The following is a 19,242-nucleotide window of genomic DNA, read 5'->3' as shown; positions in this document are numbered from 1 at the left end:
TCTTTGTCGTTTTAGGTTTAACTCTCCCACATTCCCTCAGCGCTCGTGCGTCTCGTTGTCGATGTATAGGTACATTCGAGGTTCATGAAGTGGAGAACCGGGTAAACGAACGGTTCCTCTACGCCGATCTCGTGTACAGCGGAGGAGAAGCGGACACAAATACTTCGCTCGACAGCGGGAGGTTGGTGCCGCTCCATGGAAGGTTTGCCTGTCAACTGCGGTGCCCCTACACAAAGTTCTGGCGGAAGCAAAAGCCCGTATTTGAATCGGAACTCGAAGTATGGAAAGTTTAGATCTCAGATCTCGAATGAAAAGAAAGGGCGAGAAAACATAGCAGTAAAGAAGGTTGTTGCAAAACACCGTACCAAGGAGAGTGCACACAGCGGTTGAAACAGTGGCCCTCCAGGGACCGACTGCGGCACCCGTTTGTAAACCGCGCATCGCTCTATGAAAACGAGGGCGGCGTATTATCATCGGTCCTTTCCACGCCCCTTTCTTTCCGCTAGTCTTATTATACGCCTCGATCTTCGCGATCGCTGCGCCGCCTGCCGCCGCTTCTCGCGGCGTTTGCGGGATTAGCGCTGCGTGAGTGACTGACAGGTGCTCATGCACTGTTTTAGATGCGAAGGCATCTCATTCACCCGCCTTGTCCCTGCATCCGGCGTCGGCGTCGTCGTCGTTGGCGTCCGCCCCTCACCCATTCTCCTCGCCGCGCGAGCTGCGCTGTCCGCCGCTCACCCCCTCTCCTCTCCGATAGCGAACACTCTCTCGCGAGGGGCATTGGATTGGCTTGGCTTGGATTGGATTGGCTTGGCTTGGCTTGGCTTGGCTTGGCTTGGCTTGGATTGGATTGGATTTAAGTGGATTCTGTTGGATTGTGTTGCGTCATAGCCGCGGCAGGCGCACTGGCGCCGGCGCGTCCCCTCACCGTTATGCGCGCTATAAAACGCGGTGCCTGCGCCGCTCCGCTCCATCGTTCCAGTGCCGTTCCTCCGCTGTCCAACGCTGCAACGTGAACCCCCTATGCGTCGCATCTACACAGGGGTTCCCGCGAGGGGAGGTTGGAGTTTTTTTTTTTTTGGTTCTCGTTCTCTTATCTTTGCCGTTCCGGGCACTAAACAACTTGTTTAGTGCGTTATGGTGACGACTGTAAGCAAATTGAACGTTTACTTAGAGCACTAAAAAATAGCAGCTGCTGCTTGGTAGAGCGCTCGAACGCCAACGAGAGCTACCCGGGGAGGCGGTTCTGCGCGCTTCTTGGACACTCTTGCGGGCGTCGTCGGCAGCAGTATATCACCACTGTCACCTTCGAACACGTCAGCGCAAGTGAATTCCACTTATTTTGGCCTCGTTTAGACCTGATATTTGCACTGTAAGCGGTTGGTTCGTTTTGCAGCGCAGACAACAAATTCGGCTTTGCTTCGAGTATGTATACGTCGTAGAAAAATATGTTTCGGGGATGTGATAATCCAATAGCTGGCGATAACGTGTGCCTTTTATGGGAATATAAGCCACGTGAAAATGTAAAGTACACTCAAAGGCCGTGCGTTGTTAACTATGTGCCCACTCACGCGTTATAGCAAGAACCAAGGTATACGTTATTGAAACCATGGAAAAATAAATGGTCTGCAGGTCAGGAATAAACAAATTTCGCACGAGAATTAAAACAAACCAATGCAGCTTCGGAAATACTAAAGACCTTTGTTTCAGCGAGGAGGTAGTATTCATCAGACCAACTATATGCGAAATGCACTGATATATCACAAGACATGGGCGGGGAGGGGGGGTGGGGGGGGGGGGAGGGGAACACTCAACTATCGTTGTTTACAAATGCGGAGCGAAATCAGCGAATGAACGCTTTAGTAATCCCACACACAAACTGTGTGTTCACTTTCCGTTTGTTTTTCGCCTTCAACGAACGGCTGATCACTAGGCGGACGCATTTTTTGAATAATACAGGGCAGGCAGTTCACAAGCGATACGAGGTGTCGTTGGAAAGGTCGATTGATTGATTGTAGGGTTTGACCCGCCGATTACACGGAGGCGATGAGGCGCGTTTTATTGGAGGACTCCGGATTAATTTTGCCACCTGAGGAACTCTGATGTGCACCTACATCTCGTACCCACGGGCTCGTTGGAAGATTGTGGTATCTGATAAGGCCCCCTGATTTCAGTTTACGCTTGATTCTGCAGTCTACCTGTGTCATACGACGATGTTTCGAAGAAGAGTTTAGTCGCGGACGCGGATTACTCTATAAGCCCGTCTCCGCGCTTCTCGTGGAGGATAAATGTAACAGATGAATCTTTGCGAGTGCTCCCCTCGCGACAAGACGGCCCAGCATTAAATTTGTCGTCGTGTCCTGACTCCCGAGTATAATTTTGCATTATCCATCGCACTTCTTTCGTAGAATGCTTGTGAAATGTATGCCGCATTGGCTTGCCCAGGGTAGTGATCAATATCTGATATGTGATATTGGCAAGGGTAACTTCTGTCAGGCATGAGTGCTGTCAGGTATGAGTGCTCCGCTATATTATGTAGGCGCACAAAGCCGATTTACATCATATTATGGCCGCAGCGTGACCATCGGAGGAAAAACTGTTTACGGAGACTGCCACTAAATTTCAGGGCAGCGGAATTGCAATCAGCTGCATGCGTATGCCGGCTTCGGGACGCCGGCCTGTGACACGAACCTGGCGCTCATACAGAGCGAATGTACCTCACTAAGATCGCGTCATAAACGTTTATACCCTTTTAATCACACCACGATGCCAAACAGAGTGTCGACTCTACATTATTCTGTATTTCGAACGCGTGCAAACGGTAAATAGCGGTCTTGAACGAGCCCCAAGCGGCGACAGGAGGGAGTGGGCCAGAAACTCCCGCGGCTGCTTTCGAAACGCGCCGCTAGGGGGATTTCAGTGGCGCCCCTACAGGCCGCACTCGAGGCGTATAAGGCGCTTTATCAGGTCAGGCTCCTCAAGTCCGCCATATATGTCGCAGGTTTAAAAAACACTTCTCTACAGTGTTCCAAAATTTTCCCCTGTGCAATATCATCCCCAGTTTTTTTCTTCATATAGGTCGTCGCTTTTTGCGTTGCGTGGTCTGGCAGTGAAGACTTAAATTCTGTTTCGTTTATTCTGCTTTTTTCGCTCTTTATTTCGTTGTTTGTTGCCCGAACGCTTGTACGTTGGCTGAATGGTTGTGGGAGCAACAAGGCGTTCTTTTTATACATTTATGTTTCTATATTTGTTTTTAGCAGCGGAGCGGTTTAGGGGCTCGCAATGTCTGTTGATGCTCTCCTGCCAGGTGAAGGTACCCCGCTTTGCCGACAGATGGCGCCACCACCTCAACCTCCGTCCAGTAGGTGATCTCGGCTCGTGCGCCGGGGCAAGCAGCGTAGGTCCACACACCAGTATATGCACCGATAAACCGATAGCATCAATACATCCTGCGGCAAGTAGCGTTGTAAGCGACCCCCGCATTTGCGGGAGGTGGCTGCCAGTTAGCCGAAGCCGCCAGATACCCCTGCACTGTCAAACAAAATGTTGCCGTACACGATAGCGATGGGCCGTACTCCTTCGGCCGTACACGCCGAATGACGTTAGCATTACTGTACGCAAATTTCTGTGTATTTCAAGCACCGTGGGTTTAACTATACCGCAAAAGAACTTGTGATTGCTCGGAGTCGCGACTATAAGAACAAAAACACAGAAGTGCAGCTCACCGTGAAGATGTCAAAGAGGACTTGCCCCATTTTATCCCAGGCACTCGAAGTTTTAAAAGGCTATTTCGTTTCTTGTTACCAAAATTACTTTTCTGCGATACCAACTGACTGGATTAGGTTGGAAAAATAGGGATATTACATTTATTGTTATAATGCTTGGTGCCTGTTCTTAACGCTCGCCGGTAGCCACTGACAAAAGGCGTATTCATTTAGCTAGTAAATATTGGTTCTGCACGGAAAAACCTCTCCAGACTGTTTCATGGGCGGTTTATTCCGACAATATTACATAATATCTATATATGCCCTGTGGCTGTTTCCTACGGCAGCCCACTCCAGTTTTTATTTTTTTGCATAGCACAGTTTTCTTTTTGTCGAAAGGAAAAATGATGAATGTTTGTTCGTCGCAGCTTAATTCCATTAGGGGGACGTGCCTTGTGCCGAACGAACTAAAAGAGGTCTGACCGGTCAGCACACACTTTGAGTGGACACACCCTGGAGATATTGAATTTTAACCATCCGGAAAACGAAGGTCAGGATAAATCATGTTATCTTGTTTTGTTTGTTTTTGTGTTCCGTGAACGTCTTTATACACCCCTGGCGAGGCCCGACATATCCGGATCTTCGTTTATTAGCTAGGGGCTTGTTGTTTTAAATTTTACGCCGCTATACGTAGGCGACACCAGGGCCTTCTATAGGAAACCTCATCTTTCGGGAAACTTATGTACGGCTACATATACGAGAAACGCTGCGGGGAAACTAGTCTGCGGGTCAAATAAGGGTGCCCTGTGTCGTGGTGGCCTCAAGACGTTTGTATACCGTATGCACGCACAATACTGTACTCTTAGTTTTTTCGTTGTGTTTTTTTTTTGGAAAACAGGCAACGCCGATAAGCGTAATTAGAAGAATATCTTCCGGCCTAATCTGGCCCCCAATTTTTAATTACCGGATGCAGACGATACGGGAAAGAACAACCACGATGTCCTCCGCACGTTTTGACATCTTCGTTAGCAAAACTGATTGTTGAGAACAGGCTAGAATCGGCGCAAACAAGTACTTACGGTTTAAAAAGGTTTATTGGTTGAACCAGCTCGTTGCGGATTTGTAGCAGCGTTTAATTGCGTGTTTTTCTAAAAGCACATATCGCACTGATCTAAAGGCTCCAGTGCCAAGCTTTATGACGTGAAATGAACAAGGAGGAAGAAAGTTTCACATTTATAGAAAGTGAGGAGCTCTCAGAAGTAGGAGAGTGGGACTTCCAGTAATACAAATATACAAGTCTGCTTCTTCTTTTTTTTTTGACGCGGAATCCGCAGAGGACCGGAGAAGGTCATAGCTAATGGGAGATAATGGGGGAGGGGTCGGCTAGCAAGGCGCTTTCACCTGCGACGGACAGCGCCACCCAGGACAACAAGGCGTTCACCTGTGGGATACGGAAAGGTGCTATCACAAGAAAAGTGGATGCTTGACATTTTGGATTCTTGCAGGATTATTCCTGATTGATGCAATCCTCTCGATAGCATGAAGAAAAAAAGAAGGATGAATCTAAATCGGCTGTAACTGATATCCTTTAAATAATCAAGTACTTTCGTAAAGTCGTTGATCAACCACTCTTTGAAGATGGTAAACCAGAGAAGCCTTTTAGCACACAGCATGGAGGTGGCATAGAACATAGGTGAAAGGTATGAGCAGATTTAATTTCTCTTGTGCATTGACGGAGATCATCCCTAAGGAAGGTACATACGTGCACGCCACACCTTTATTTTGACTACTGATCTTGAAAATGGCGGCTAACTTCTCAAAATCCGCATGCTACCTATGAGACGTATAAGCATGATGTCTAACTTATTTTTTGGTCTTGATATGGTGCCTATAATTACCTAATTTACTGAAAGTGTTCATCCAAGGGACGAGACTGATAAGCGAAAGGCCAAAACCAATGTTTTGAACGCCGTACGACGTTAGTGGAGACGGCGCGGTAGTAACAAACACGCACACCGGCAAACCCGTGGGTCGTTTGTTTTCGAACAGCTCGTGATAGAACGCCTCGCGCTTCAAAGGCACGTGGACAAAGTCAAAGAGAGTAAACATTTATTGGACAACCCATGCCCGGCTTCACGCTTCATGAGGTTCGGATCCAACTATATCCCCCCTCATGGTGAACAGGTAGTCAAGAGGGTTGTACACGAAGACGCCTTTTCTGGGTGGGCAACCGAGCAATTCCACGAATAGATGTGGTGGTGATATGAGCGACGATGAACTGAGTGGGCTCTGGGACAGGTCCAGTAAGTGTGGGTGAGCGTGAGCATGCATGCAGCCGCACACTTGGCAAGGCGGTCTGTTTGGAGTGTTCTGAATTCGATAAAGAGTGCAATCATTTGACATGAACTGTCTCTGAGCTTGCATTACATGTGTCATGTGTTTTCTCCAGAGGCAATCAGGTGGTTTGGGAAGTTCTCTGCGGACTATTCAGAGTGTCTTCATGCAGTCTCTTTGTTCCTAGTGGCGCTATTTCCTGTCCGCGCGCAGAACCCCGGGAGTTTTGTTCTCGGGCATCAATGATACATAGAACTGTAGCTATAAAATCTTCGCCTCAATCCGCGTGGAGCAAGCGTACACCAAGGCGCGCTAACCAACCCGCCAGAAAATGGACAAAAGAATTCCGTATTCGAAGGAAGGAAAAATAACATGCAAATTTAAGTTAAACGTTACATGCTGTCACATAGTTGGAATACAACTGCAGTGGTGCCACGTGTTCCATTCGTCTTTCGTTTGTGCTTGTGTGCGTGGGCTTGTGTGCCTGTGTCTGGGGCGCGCGCCGGTAAATTTGCACGTGCGTGCGTCTGTTGTGAATTGATTATTTGTCGATCAATTATTTGATTGATTGATTGATTGATTGATTGATTGATTGATTGATTGATTGATTGATTGATTGATTGATTGATTGATTGATTGATTGATTCGACTGCTCACCAAACTTGTTAGCAGTGCATCCTAACCTCCCCAGGGTTATTCCTGGCCTGCGATACAGCAATGTACCGGGTACTGCATGCTCAGAAACTATCGGGCTACTGAATAAAGTTTTATCTCTCTCCGTCTCTCTCAGAGAGGGTGCTACCCAATGCACCTTGCCGACCCCTGCGAGTAGGACAACAGCGTCTTCAGGTGCCGCCCACAAACTCCGAGTTGCCGAAAGGCGTCGCAAGTCGATAAAGCCTGGAGAGCTTCGGCCTTGTCCGGAAAGCGGATCACAGCTTTATTTATGGTGTAAGGATATTTGCTGTCGTTTTGGCACACTTACCCGCGGCCCGTGTCTGTCGCAGTCCCGTCCGTCAAAATGCATGAGACCAGCCAAGCCGTGTTTACTAGTTCACTTACTTTTCTTTGTTTTGGGGGTTTCGTTGTTCCACTACTTTGTCTGCTCTTAACAATTCTCTTTGTATATTCCTCTTGTCTACTTTTTTCCCCTCTCCATACAGTGCCCGCACCCTGTATACATTGCGTCCCTGAGCAAACAAGAGTGGTGAAATGAAAGCGAAATTTTATTCATTGTCTTGATCTTTTTGAACTAGGGTAGACTGTTCGCCTGTGTGCTCAATTCGCCGAATGAGGACTTTAATTTGCTGAACATTCCGTTCAGTGACCTACTTTTGATACACCCCGAGAAAGAGAAAACTTGAAGGCAATTCTTTCTATTTGAAGCAAACGCTGTTTATTATGTTCGCCTCCTCTGTTTCCTCGACGTCTTATTTATTTATTCGCACCACGTTATTACCCCAACAGTAGCTCTTCAAAGCGACCCGTCTTTGTCGGGCTTTTTATTCAGTTATACTATCTCTTGTCTTTATGCTTCCCTTTTTTTTTTCTTGGGTGATTTGGCCTACTTGTCGATCTTTATCTTTCAATACTTTTTTTTTCTTTTTTTAGACGCTCCAACGTGAGTGACATATTTGCGCTTTTTATGTTTGTTTATGTTGCCTGTATTTTTTTCTGTGTATTCTTAGTGATATCCCCACCGTTTGTTACCTGCGACGTTATTTGGAAAAGTTGTCGCTGATCCTTAAGTGTATTCTTATGAGATCAGGGAGCGAATGCGTTTCTTTTACGTGATGTAACCAAATTGTAGTTCGCATATTCGCAGTGAACTGCAAAGCTATTTCTCTTTTTGTAAAGGCGCGATGAACTATGAGGCCAACGTCTTCCGTTATGGTGTGTGCGTGCTCACGACTGTAAAGGAGTACATCAGTTCATCCGTTACTCCATTCCTCTTTCTTCTTTCCTACCTCCGATGGAGAGTGCACTGAAGAAGGCTAGTAGAATGTCATCCCTACCACTTTCTCTTGCCCACTCCCGACTCCCTTCAATCTCCTGATTGCTTCTGGCAGGCCTTCATGCCATAGAGGGCTACTAGACTTGAATGCACGGTTGATAAACTGGATTGTGAATATTAAAAAAGAATACATTTTTATTAAAACCTCACAATTTTTATTTAGCGACCATATCAGTCCGTGCCACATGTTTTAATTGATTTGGGAACACGCTGAGGATAAGGCCGCATTTTTGGTCGACATTCCGAAAATTTGAGAAAATGTTCTTGTATTTGAGTTGCGCAGCGCGGACGCTCAAAATTCTGCTATTCTTTCGTTAGTAACTTTGAGCAACGCAGGTATGTTTTGTTCCCTACAAACAAAAGTACCTCAAGGTTGTGCGTGTGCACGTACTATCTCCGTGCCCCGCAATTCTTATTTCTAGAGCATCTGAAGCGAGAGGACATGATTTTCGTCTCAGCACAGACTTGTCACTCTGTGAAGAGAGAGAGAATAAACATCTTTAATTTCTTGCTTATATGTCAATATAAAAAACTAAGGTTTTTAACAGCAGAGCTGTTGTACAAGCCGTAGGTTTCAAGAAAATGGATCGCGTTCGTGGCCCGTGCCTCGCGGCGGCCACCGAGCGTTCCCGGCCCGCGCAGTGGCTTTACCAAAAAAGACAAAAACTGCCAAAAACAGCGAGGAGCGAGAAAATACCGATCGGTCGTGAGCGCGTGCCTCGGGGCGCCTCCACGCCCCAGGCTTGTTCAGTGGCTTTAGAAAAAAATAAAATAAAACTTCAGCGTTGTCATCACGCGCTACCACGCATGTAATGCTTTACATAAGGAACACGACGATATCAATGCATATGACGATGTCTGCTAGTAATACAGTGCAAAGCAACGACGGAACATGTAAATAACAATTTCAATCTAGCACAAATTCGTGGCGATGTGTGATTCAATGTTCACGTATAAAACATGCTGCAGTTTCCCTATGGTTTAAGCCTTGCGCGACCTTAGTGCAAGCTTTGCCAGCTGAGCTGGTGGAAGTCTACAATGCTGAGGATGACTTTGCATCCACCACTCGCCGCGAAGAAGACGACGACCTCTTCGATGCATTTGACGACGATTACTAGCACCGCAGCTATGCAAATAAACAATGATACTGAAACCTAACTATGTGTCCGCAAAGCTCAGCTACAACAGCTTTGCCATTAAAATCTTGCATGGGCGTGCAAGCTTCCCTGAATTTTTTTAAAGTATGCACACCACACAGAAAATTTTAGTTGCATTCGATTTATCTCAAGTTGACACTCTGGTAGTAATTTTGATTCCAACGGCGTTGCAAAAAAAGGCTCGGGCATGGATGGCGCAATTTTAGTGGATGCAAAATCTGCAAACATTTGGAGTTTGAGAATACTTCTGGCAACACACTTCCCTCTATACAGTAATATTTCCGCGTAATGCCTCAATAGTGGTGATCGTAATGTATCTTTTTCAAATATTATCGGTTTTGGTTCCTCCTACTTCTCCTGGGATGTGAAAAGTTGAAAACTTCAGTGGTATTAATGGTTCACCAGTCAAGATGGTATAGGAACTACAAAAAGAGGCCAGTTTTCCCACCAAAGGTATTTGGGAGATAAGTTTAAGTTCACCTGGCCCGATTTATTGGTAGCTGATTACCATTTCATGAAATAAGTGATACCCAGTTGCTTTGTTTCTGACACTGGATGGCGCTCATAAAAACCAGTTTATGAAAACTGCCTTTTTTAAATGAATTTTGGGTTATTGTGCTATAACAACCGCTGGATTATTGTTCTAAAACAACTTTTTTCGTTGCCTTCGTTCGGCCATGAAGTTATTGCGAAAGACGAAAGATGTGGGCGCATCTGCCGAGACACACTAATTAACCTGCACCAATGATGTCAATTTTGCACGCTAGTATAGTGCAAATGTTAATACTAGAATCTTTTTTTCTCTCCCGTAGAGCTTACACCAGGAATGAGGAAGCGGGAAGAAGGAATTCTACTCCATCGTTAAATAGTATTAAAGCGCGCTACTAGGGCACAACCTTTATGTCCACCTACCACCGATATTTCAAGTCCCAACCAGTACGGGCACAAATAATTTACGCTCATCTACCAGAGCTTTTACAACAGACCAACCATTCCTATAGTAAAACCTGTTCGGGCATCCAAGAAAGAAACACTAAACACAGGCACAAACCGAAAAGAAAACAATTATAAACAGTTGTATGCCAAACTAGTGAGCCTGTTTCATCAAAGAGTGCTTTGAATGACCAATTTTCGTGACCAGTGTTGCGACGTTGTCATCCCACCGCTGACGGGGAAGGTCGACCCGAGCCGAGCTTCGTCGCCTCAAACATACGGTTGGTAGCGTGGTGACGCGAGCGGCCAGCCAATGTTGCTGCCTCGAAGAAGACCAGAGCCCGAAGGCAAACGTAACTTGTTTACTTCATAGCGAGAGATGAGCCGAAGCCAAAGAACAATGCACCGACGGGCGAGGTTACAGAATAGGACTCGAGCAGAGTGACAGCATTGATTCACTGCTCAAACAGGAATAAACTACAGCGCTTGGTGGGTCTTATTTATACCCAAAGCGCCAACGGTCAGAACAAGTGTTCCCTCTAGATTGTGCACACGCCACAAGCGTCACAGACACACACAACACCAAGTAACGTTGCACAACACTCTTTCCAGAGTTCGTGAGCAGTCGGTAGTAGCTGCGCACGCTGAGTCCGAGAGAGGGGAGAGAGGAGGTCTTCGCAGCGGACGCGGGGCTTCCGTGTCCTTGGGCAAGGTGAAGCCTGCCTCGTTTGCCAACACCGGTTTGAAACCCGCCGATAGCGAGGCGCCTTCGATCCAGACATTTAGTGACGCGTTGAGTCCGTCGGCTGCAAGCGTGAGTCACCGACAGGGGGCCCGCTCGAAAGGCGCACGTAGTGGAGGCTTCGCCGCAAAGCCGAGGATTATTGCAAAGAGCACAGCGGCAGAATGATTCGTAACAGCTTCTCCGCCGGGGGTCCGAGATCCCGGTGGATAAAAGTCTTCAACCGTTTTCCGGGGGGATGCTTTCGAAGAGAAGTGCTCGGCAGGTTCTCGACTCCAGGCCTGGGAGGTAGGACACCGCACTGGCTGCACGATACCGGGCCGGTCACTGGACTCCCCAAGAACGTCTCTGGCTTGGTAAAGCAAGCAACATAACTCAGGAAGACACAACCACATCACCGGCAAGTGCGAAGACAACTCCACACTGAAGCTCTACCAGCCTGTTAGTTGAGATAAAATACGCTAATAACTAACTGCACTATTTATGTTTTAGCCCAGCAGTACTTTAGACAAGCACACAAACTTGAAAGGTGACATTTCGCGTGATTGGAAATGTCCCACACAAAAAGAGCGTAATCGTAAAGGGCGAAACTTAATTCAGGAAAAACAATGCAATTGAGAAATTCAGGCGTCTACAGGCCACTTCTCGCGCTGAGAGCTGCGATTGCAGTCCTCTATTTAGCATTGACCTCCCATTTTTTCGATGCGCAAGCACTGAAATTTGACTGGCGTGAGTGTCCCCCGCCTACCGTGGCACTCATTAGCCTCGGTTTAGTATTTTATGTTTTCTTTTAATTGTGAGCTACTCAAAACACCTGCCCAGAACATGATGAAACACTGCGGCGAACGCAAGTGCAAGTGCAATCTCAAATTATCGTGTGCTCCATCGGTCGGCGGAATCGGCCATGCGCAGCCGAGCCGCGGCGTGCAGACGACCGATTACAAAAGCTGCTGAGAAGGCCCGACGAGGAGTTGAAAAGATCTGAACACCTCCCATGTGGTTGCGCTCGGGCAGCTTCATTTCTCTCGCGTTGGAGGCCGCTGCAGTCAACGGTCGCAGCGGCGTCTGTTTGGCGGCTTTATTAGAACGACAAGAAAACGTTCGCTTTGTAAGTGGTGTCCTCACCAAGAAGTATATCTTACACCGTACTCTGAGCTGACTGAGATTTCAGGGAACCAGCATCTGCATCCGAGGTTCTGGACTTCGGCTCCGTCTATTCCCACACTCCCACTATAACTTACTGAACAAAGGTATTCTTTCGATCTCTCTTTAAGCAAAAACCGAGAATGTTCATACCGGCCACGACATGAAGGAATGAGCAATTTGAAGCCCTGACAGTGTCGCCTTTTCGCGGAAATCGACCAACACCAAGAAGCTACAACTTCTCACGCCCACATCTTAATCCTCAAAATCGCAGGTGGCATTTTCTGTCCTGTGCCATGGCGCTTTAAAGCTGCTGAGGCTGCTAGTCTTGCACTGATGGCTGATCTCGAGTGCTTGGAAAGCAGAAATCGGAAGCGCCGCAACTCCGTTCAAAAATGCTCCTTCAGCGTCGATTTAACGCTATCGCGTCGTACGTACATCTTAAGTCCTAAACGTAGATGTCACTGTAACCTTTTTTTTCCGCTAAAGCCACTGCGCGATGTTTGTGCCGGGCGCCTCGCTACTGGGAAGTTTGTACCCGTTTTTTTTTTTTTTTTTTTTTTTTTTCGGACGCCAACGGACCAAGCTCCAGTTTGAAACAAGCTCTGCTGTTAAAATACGCATGGGCCTGGTTGCGTGCTTCAAATTTTTGGTACCTTTCATAGCTGCATGAATTCGGTGTAGTGTTCAGAATATGAGTATTAGCGCACGTATGCCTTCATGGTTAATACAGGAAGCATCAGCTTAGCACGTGTGTAATAAATGGCAGTAACTCATAGATTTTGTGAATGTTGTTGTGTGTTTTTCTTGGTATACGCGACGTTGAGGTTTTTGGCCCATTTTTCTCTTCCACTAAAATGTACCACTATCAAATCTGGCAGAACGGGTCAAGCACCGGAAAGCCAGACGGGAAGATTGCGTGTCGTCCTGCAGTTTTCTTTCGCACCTCTGCGAAACGATCGGTGCGTTTTATTGTCGGGACGCAGGGCCGCCAAAATCGGTGCACACTTTGTGCGTACCTAATGATAGTGTTCCCGCGGATGTCGCAGCACAAGTTGGGCGATTGTTATTCGGGAGGACACCCAAGGGAAGGCCGCATGTGCTCGCACGTGCAGAAACTGGGAAAAAGAAACACAGCCCCGGAGCTTCACTCAGTGGGTGCTCATGAGAGGTTTCGAAAATTGTGCCGACAACGACGACAGCAAAATCTGTCTGGAACTGACGGGGCCACACTTCCTAGTCCAGCAAAAGAAGGATGAAATTTCTCCCGCCGCTTCTTTTTTCCGGTTTTGCGCTTACAAACCCGGCATACTTGGCTGCCGGTGCCCTTTTAACGTGCATAACGAGAGCGCCTCCGACGCACCGCCTGCCCAATCGTTCTCCGGTTGCTCCCTACGGCCGAGCAGCAGTTGTTATATTGCGCTTCTTATTTATTCTTTGCCTTGTTGCTTAAGTTCCCCTGTCTTGTGTTGCCAGCTTCCACTTATTGCTTAAGTCTGGTGTTGATATTTCCCCTTCTTTTCGCAGCTAAGTTGTTAGTGTCCCTGGCAGCCCCTGAAAGCGTTATGAGTGTGCTTTCCAGCTCCCGGGAAGAATTAAATGTAAATTTGCGCGAACAAAGGGTAAAATCAAGGGAGATGTGCGGTGAAAGTTTTCAACCTGTATGCTAATGCGGCTTTCTTGGGGGAAACTGCTTATTGTGGGTTTTAGACATATTAAGGCGCGGGTTAAGAAGTGCGTAGAATGTTTGCCAACTGTCGTGATAAATCAAAGATAGGAGGACATCTATCCACTTTCAGTGATGTGCTTCAATCGCCTGCTACGCTCAACCTTCAAATACTCCAAATACATCTAAGATCTTCCAAAGGTTTCCGAATGCGAATGCCCTTATGTCCATCAACTTTTCTTCCAGGCGCGAGTTCTAGAAAGGTTTCGTCCCCTTGCTGTTTGACTCAGTTTGCATCTCAATCTGCTTGCTCCCTAAGCTGTAGAATGGCTTCGACGTATGGCCTGTGTGTTTCACCACTGCTTGTTCCTCTCGCCGTGTGTTGTTTTGGAGAGCTGATGACGAAGCTGTATTTCGCTGCCTTCTTGTTCGCTCGCTTCAATGCGTTCTTCCTCTCCCATACGTCATATGCAGTGTACTGGAGTGGAAGGCCAACTTGCGCTACTACCGAGTTTAAATGTAGGCTATAGTACATGAAACGCCGTGCACTATAAAGTGCTTCAAAGACACGGGCCCCAAGAGCCGTTTCGCTGTTGCAAATGCCGACGTCGAAGCCTACGTCGCCTGTTTCCTCAATTGGCCTTATAAGGCTTCCGCATTAAAGTCGAGATGATCGCCGAAACTCAGTGGTTACCCATTCGGCCCTGTTTCATGTCATGGACTCTACAGTTTGAGATAACCAATTACCCACCAACACAGCACAGCAGCTGGGAAGATGGCTGTGCATGCGGCTCCGGAGCCCAGTCATGGTTCTTCTTCGAATGCAACTACTCTAAAAAGCGTTCCAGCAGGGTTTGCCGACAGAAATAGTGCGCCGTAAGAATGGCACACCTGGGTAAGTTTGCTACATTTTAAATAGGTCCATTTGCCGCTTGACCACCATGTTTTCTTTCGTAGTAAGTGCCATGCCGCCTCAGGGCTTAGCATATCTAGCCCTGTGGCTCGCGAGGCTCGCTGAAATAAAATACGGCTTTTCATGCTATGCAGTTTCACTGTATCTCAAACAAAACTAGGAGCCACTGATCCCTGAAAACGGCAAGTCTTTGCTCGTTTAAGCCAACATATTCCTCGCATTCAGACAGCAGTTCTTGGTAGGTCCTAGTCTTCTTCTAATTCCTTCTTGCTCGCTTATTTTACGTTTTTCCTGTTCTCTCGCCACTTGGTTAGTCGTTCATCTCTCCTCCGTACTGTCCTTTGCTCGTACAGCGAGCATCTCGGCTCAGGCAAAATCTAATTAAGGGCGTCCGTCTCGCTTTCGTAATTAACACCATTTCCGGCTAAATTTATGCGCGTACATTTGCGCGCAGTGTCACCGCAGAAAGCTGTACATCGTGCTTACAGGTCAGTTCAGGCTATGCCAAAGGTCGCACACTGCTCCGCATTACCAAGCTTCCCTGTGCTTCCATGGATTATCTTTTGTTTGTGCTTATCTCTCTTGAGCACTGAGCCCGGATTCTTTATTACTGCCAGTTTACGCACCATTCTCAACATTTAGTTGAGTGCTCCGCGCTACGTGGTGAGGAAAAAGAGGAAGTGAGGGACGTGAGAACGCCATTGCTTCCTTGAGTTAACGCAGATATTCCGCTCGGGTGAGCACCCTCTCTCTCCTTTGTTGTTTTGCTGCTATTCTTCCCCCTTAAACTTTGACAAAAACACAGAAGATCGGCAGAACTTGCACTTTTGTATAATAGGATGACCCACCTTATACAGTTTGAAGCATGCGAGTGAAGACTACAAAAAGAGGGGATCGACAGAACAGAGAGGGGGATAGAATAGAGAGGGATGGGAGGGAGGAATAGCTGCCAAAACGTCTTAAGCGGGGAGGCGAAGGTGCAGGTCATAAGAATAGGCAACAAGGTACGAGTACTACAACGGTGATTTCAGAAGTAGGCGTTGCTTACCTGTGAGAAAAAAGATTGTTTGTGTGACTGAACTAGACGTGGATGTAATCTCCGTGTCTGTGATTTTTGTTCATCATTATCCCCAACAGCGTATTTAGGTTACCTGTAGGGTAAAGCCCTCTGCCATTGACCTCCACCCACTCCTGCCCTGAGCGAGGCAGTATTACCTCTTCACGAGGGTGCGATCGCAACGGGGACAGATAACTTTGTCGGCTCAATTTGGCCCAGAAAAACCACGAATGGAATTTCTCTTGCTTGTCTTACACATTCAGTGAGTTCATGAAGCAGCGCGGCTGTGCTAACATTTTGAAAGCTTTTATTAAATAGGCGGGCGAGCGAACTTTGTGGGTGGCGGCGGCAGCAGTTCAATAGCATCTTTTTGATTGCGGGGACTGAGAACCGAGACGTTGAAAGTAACTTCGTAATTTCTCAAATTTAGATGGTGAACAGCCGTTAAGAACCACCATCCAACTGAATCGGCAGGGTAATCACGGCGTCGCAGTGGTGAGGTTTTGCGGAGAAATGAGGTGGACTTTTGAGGAGGAGGAGGAGGAGGAATAACATTTATTTTTTAAGGGAAAGGGGAGGGGGAAAGGAGAGTGGGTGGTGGCCTCAGTCCAGGCCGCCTTCAGGCTCCCCAGCAGCCCTCGCCCCATACGAGGTGATAGGTGGTGTTTGGAGCCAGATTTTTTAGGCACCGCGGGAAATTTCTCCTCAAACACGTAAGTCGTATCGCATATACATCGTCGGCATCATGATCTCACTAAGCGGTCGATCCCTAAATGGGAGATCACTGAAGTGGAAGTTGGAATGAGTAGCAGGATCGGAATGACGTTTAATAAAATTCCACAGTGCCCGTCATCTTACGCCTGACTGTCGAGGGTATGGACAGTCGGGTGGAAGGGCTATCTCGCTTCCTCCTTTCCACAGTTACGTAACAGTCGGTAGCACGGTGCAATGACGCTGCACTGTTCCTGTTGCGCAGAAGGGTTGAGGTTCACCTCCTTAGCAGTGACGACTGCGTTTACTGGTGAACAAATCGTGATATCCGTACTCGAGAGCAGGCGGCCGTGTCGCACACCGTTCACCGAGGGGACGGGTGTACCTAAGGCGTGTGTGCGTGTGCTAACGTGTTAATTCCCACCTGACATAACATCCTGTGCTCTTGAATATTCGTTGATGAGGATTTATATTTGTGTATTTTTGCGTATTTTTAATCCTTCTTACAATTTCTATGTCCCATTTTGTCAATAAATTCTGTTTCTGACGTCGTGGTTTAGCGGGCAGCAAAAAAAAAAAAATGTTGTTAGATTTCATAGCGGTTTTTTTTTGTCTATCTCTGTTAAGGCCATTTTATTATTTCATCTGCTGCGGAAACGAAAATATAAGATCAATAATGAATGCCGCACACTGACATGCATTTCATTTTGTTTCTTTTTAATCAGTTTCCTTCATTCACCATTCAACATTTCACCATTCAGTTCACCAGTCACCCTAGCCAGCCCCTTTCACGAACACGGACGACAGCAAGTGGACCGAAGTTCGTTTTGCCGTGCCGTAAGCAGCTGGACATTGAAGTGTTTTGGCTAATGTATTTCCTGTGCCGTTTACGTTTGGTTCTGCTGCGTAAATCCCCTGTTTCCTATCGCAACGTTCTCTGCGGTAATGTTTTGGCAAGGGTGTTGCCTGAACCCCTTCGGTAGGCAGAACTACCTGTAAATTTTGAGTCTCTACTGACTCGTATGTAATCTAGACTCTGGAGCATGCTCTAGTTATTTCCGCCGTGCTAATTTAATGCTCTGTAAGCAAGTGCAGTCCTATCGAGCGGGTGGAAGCCGACCGACTTCCTGACCAGAGCTCCGCCGCTTCGGAAGCATCGGTCAGAAATCAGAAAGCGGTCGTCGCAACTCATGCGATTCTTCACTCGAGTGAAGCCGTGCCCGAAATTAAAAAACGGTGGCGTTCTCATTGATTAACCTCCCGAAGCTCTGCAAAAGCAGCCGGCCATACGCTTCTAGTAATTACGCTCTAGTAAAATACACTTCTAGTAATCGGTTCCAAATAGAATTTTGTTTTGCATTTCAATGGACCGAATTTGTGAAGGATTTGCATACTGCGGCACTGGTGAAACGATTTTTTTCTATCGCTTTTCTTTCATTTTGCGGCCGTCAAAAAAATAGTGCACTCACTTTTTCGTTATCTTCCTTCCTATTTTCGTTTTTTGTTGTTGGTGCGTCTAAGCAGCGATTTAGAAAGGTACGATAAAAATGGCATCATATGGCAGAGATGAATCGAAAGCATGAAATTATCCACATCTCCGGGTGAGGGCGGCATTTGTACATAGTTTTTATATAATATTTCTGTATGTTCATCTGTTGTTCTATGTTATCTTTTTACGCAGTCCGTGGAAACTCATTGCCTCCCGGGTGATTGGAAGGTGGGAAAGGTGGTTCCTCTACCGAAATCAGGTAACGCTCATGACCCCACCAACCACAGGCCCATAACACGTAATTTATTCCCACGCCGTCACTTTTATAGAAGCTAATCGCTTTTGCAGGAATCATCAGCATGAATTCCGCAAAAACTATTAATGTGAAACTTAGCTTCTCTGCTTTACTAACGACTTACTCTTTGCTCTTGACGCTTCTTCTATTGTTGACTGTATGTTTCTTGACTTTGCCAAAGCGTTTGACACCGAATTCCATAAACTACTTCTGTTGAAATTAAGTAAACTTAATCTTGATACTAACGTTATCAAATGGATCGAATGTTTTCTCACAGATCGCTCCCAATTTCTCACTGCTAATGAATGCAACTCCTGTCGTGCCACAAGGATCCGTTCTTGGGCCGTTACTGTTCCTAATCTAGATTAATTACTTCCATAATAACATTTCCTCTAACATATAAAGTTGTTTGTTGATGACTGTGGCATCTACCATGAAATTAAAAACCCTGCTGACCAACGTACTCTGCAGTTTGATCTTGATAACGTTTCTTCTTGGTGTAATACTTGGCTAATGAACCTTAACACTTCTAAATGCAAGATTATGAGAGCTTCACATCGAACCTGCGATATTTCTTCTCAGAAATATATCGCAGGTTCACATCGAACCTGCGATATTTCTCCTCAGCAAAGTTACCTCTTACAAATGTCTGGGTGTTACAATTTCTGACGACCTTTCCTGGCAGACTCACATTGACAAGATTAGAAATAATGCTAACCGTACGCTTGGCTATTTAAGTTGAGAGTAAATAAATAAATATGAACCCAAAAAATCGCAACGGTTTAACTAACTTGATCTGAGGTAGCCGTTCATTTTCCTTTAGGAAAAGTCATGATGATTTTGTTTGATTGTTTATGGCACAAGGCCAACTAGGCCAAAGGATCTCCATCAGTTACTTTAAGAAAAGTCACTGATGCGCAGCGATAATGTAAGTCCCACTTGAGATTCAGGGCCCCGGTAATTGCCTTTGTCAACAGGCCGAGAGGCCAATATTTGAATGAGGGGTTAACTGTTCTACCGCAAATTATTAGCACCATCGCTCTTTTTATGGCTAGCTAATGAATTTGGCCACCGTTCGCTCCAT

Source organism: Haemaphysalis longicornis, unplaced genomic scaffold (assembly GCF_048455015.1).
Source record: "Haemaphysalis longicornis isolate Haplotype H1 unplaced genomic scaffold, Haemaphysalis longicornis Haplotype H1 scaffold_2, whole genome shotgun sequence".
Lineage (NCBI taxonomy): Eukaryota > Metazoa > Arthropoda > Arachnida > Ixodida > Ixodidae > Haemaphysalis > Haemaphysalis longicornis.
The sequence above is the reverse complement of the archived record's forward strand: the minus strand, read 5'-3'. Positions refer to the sequence as shown.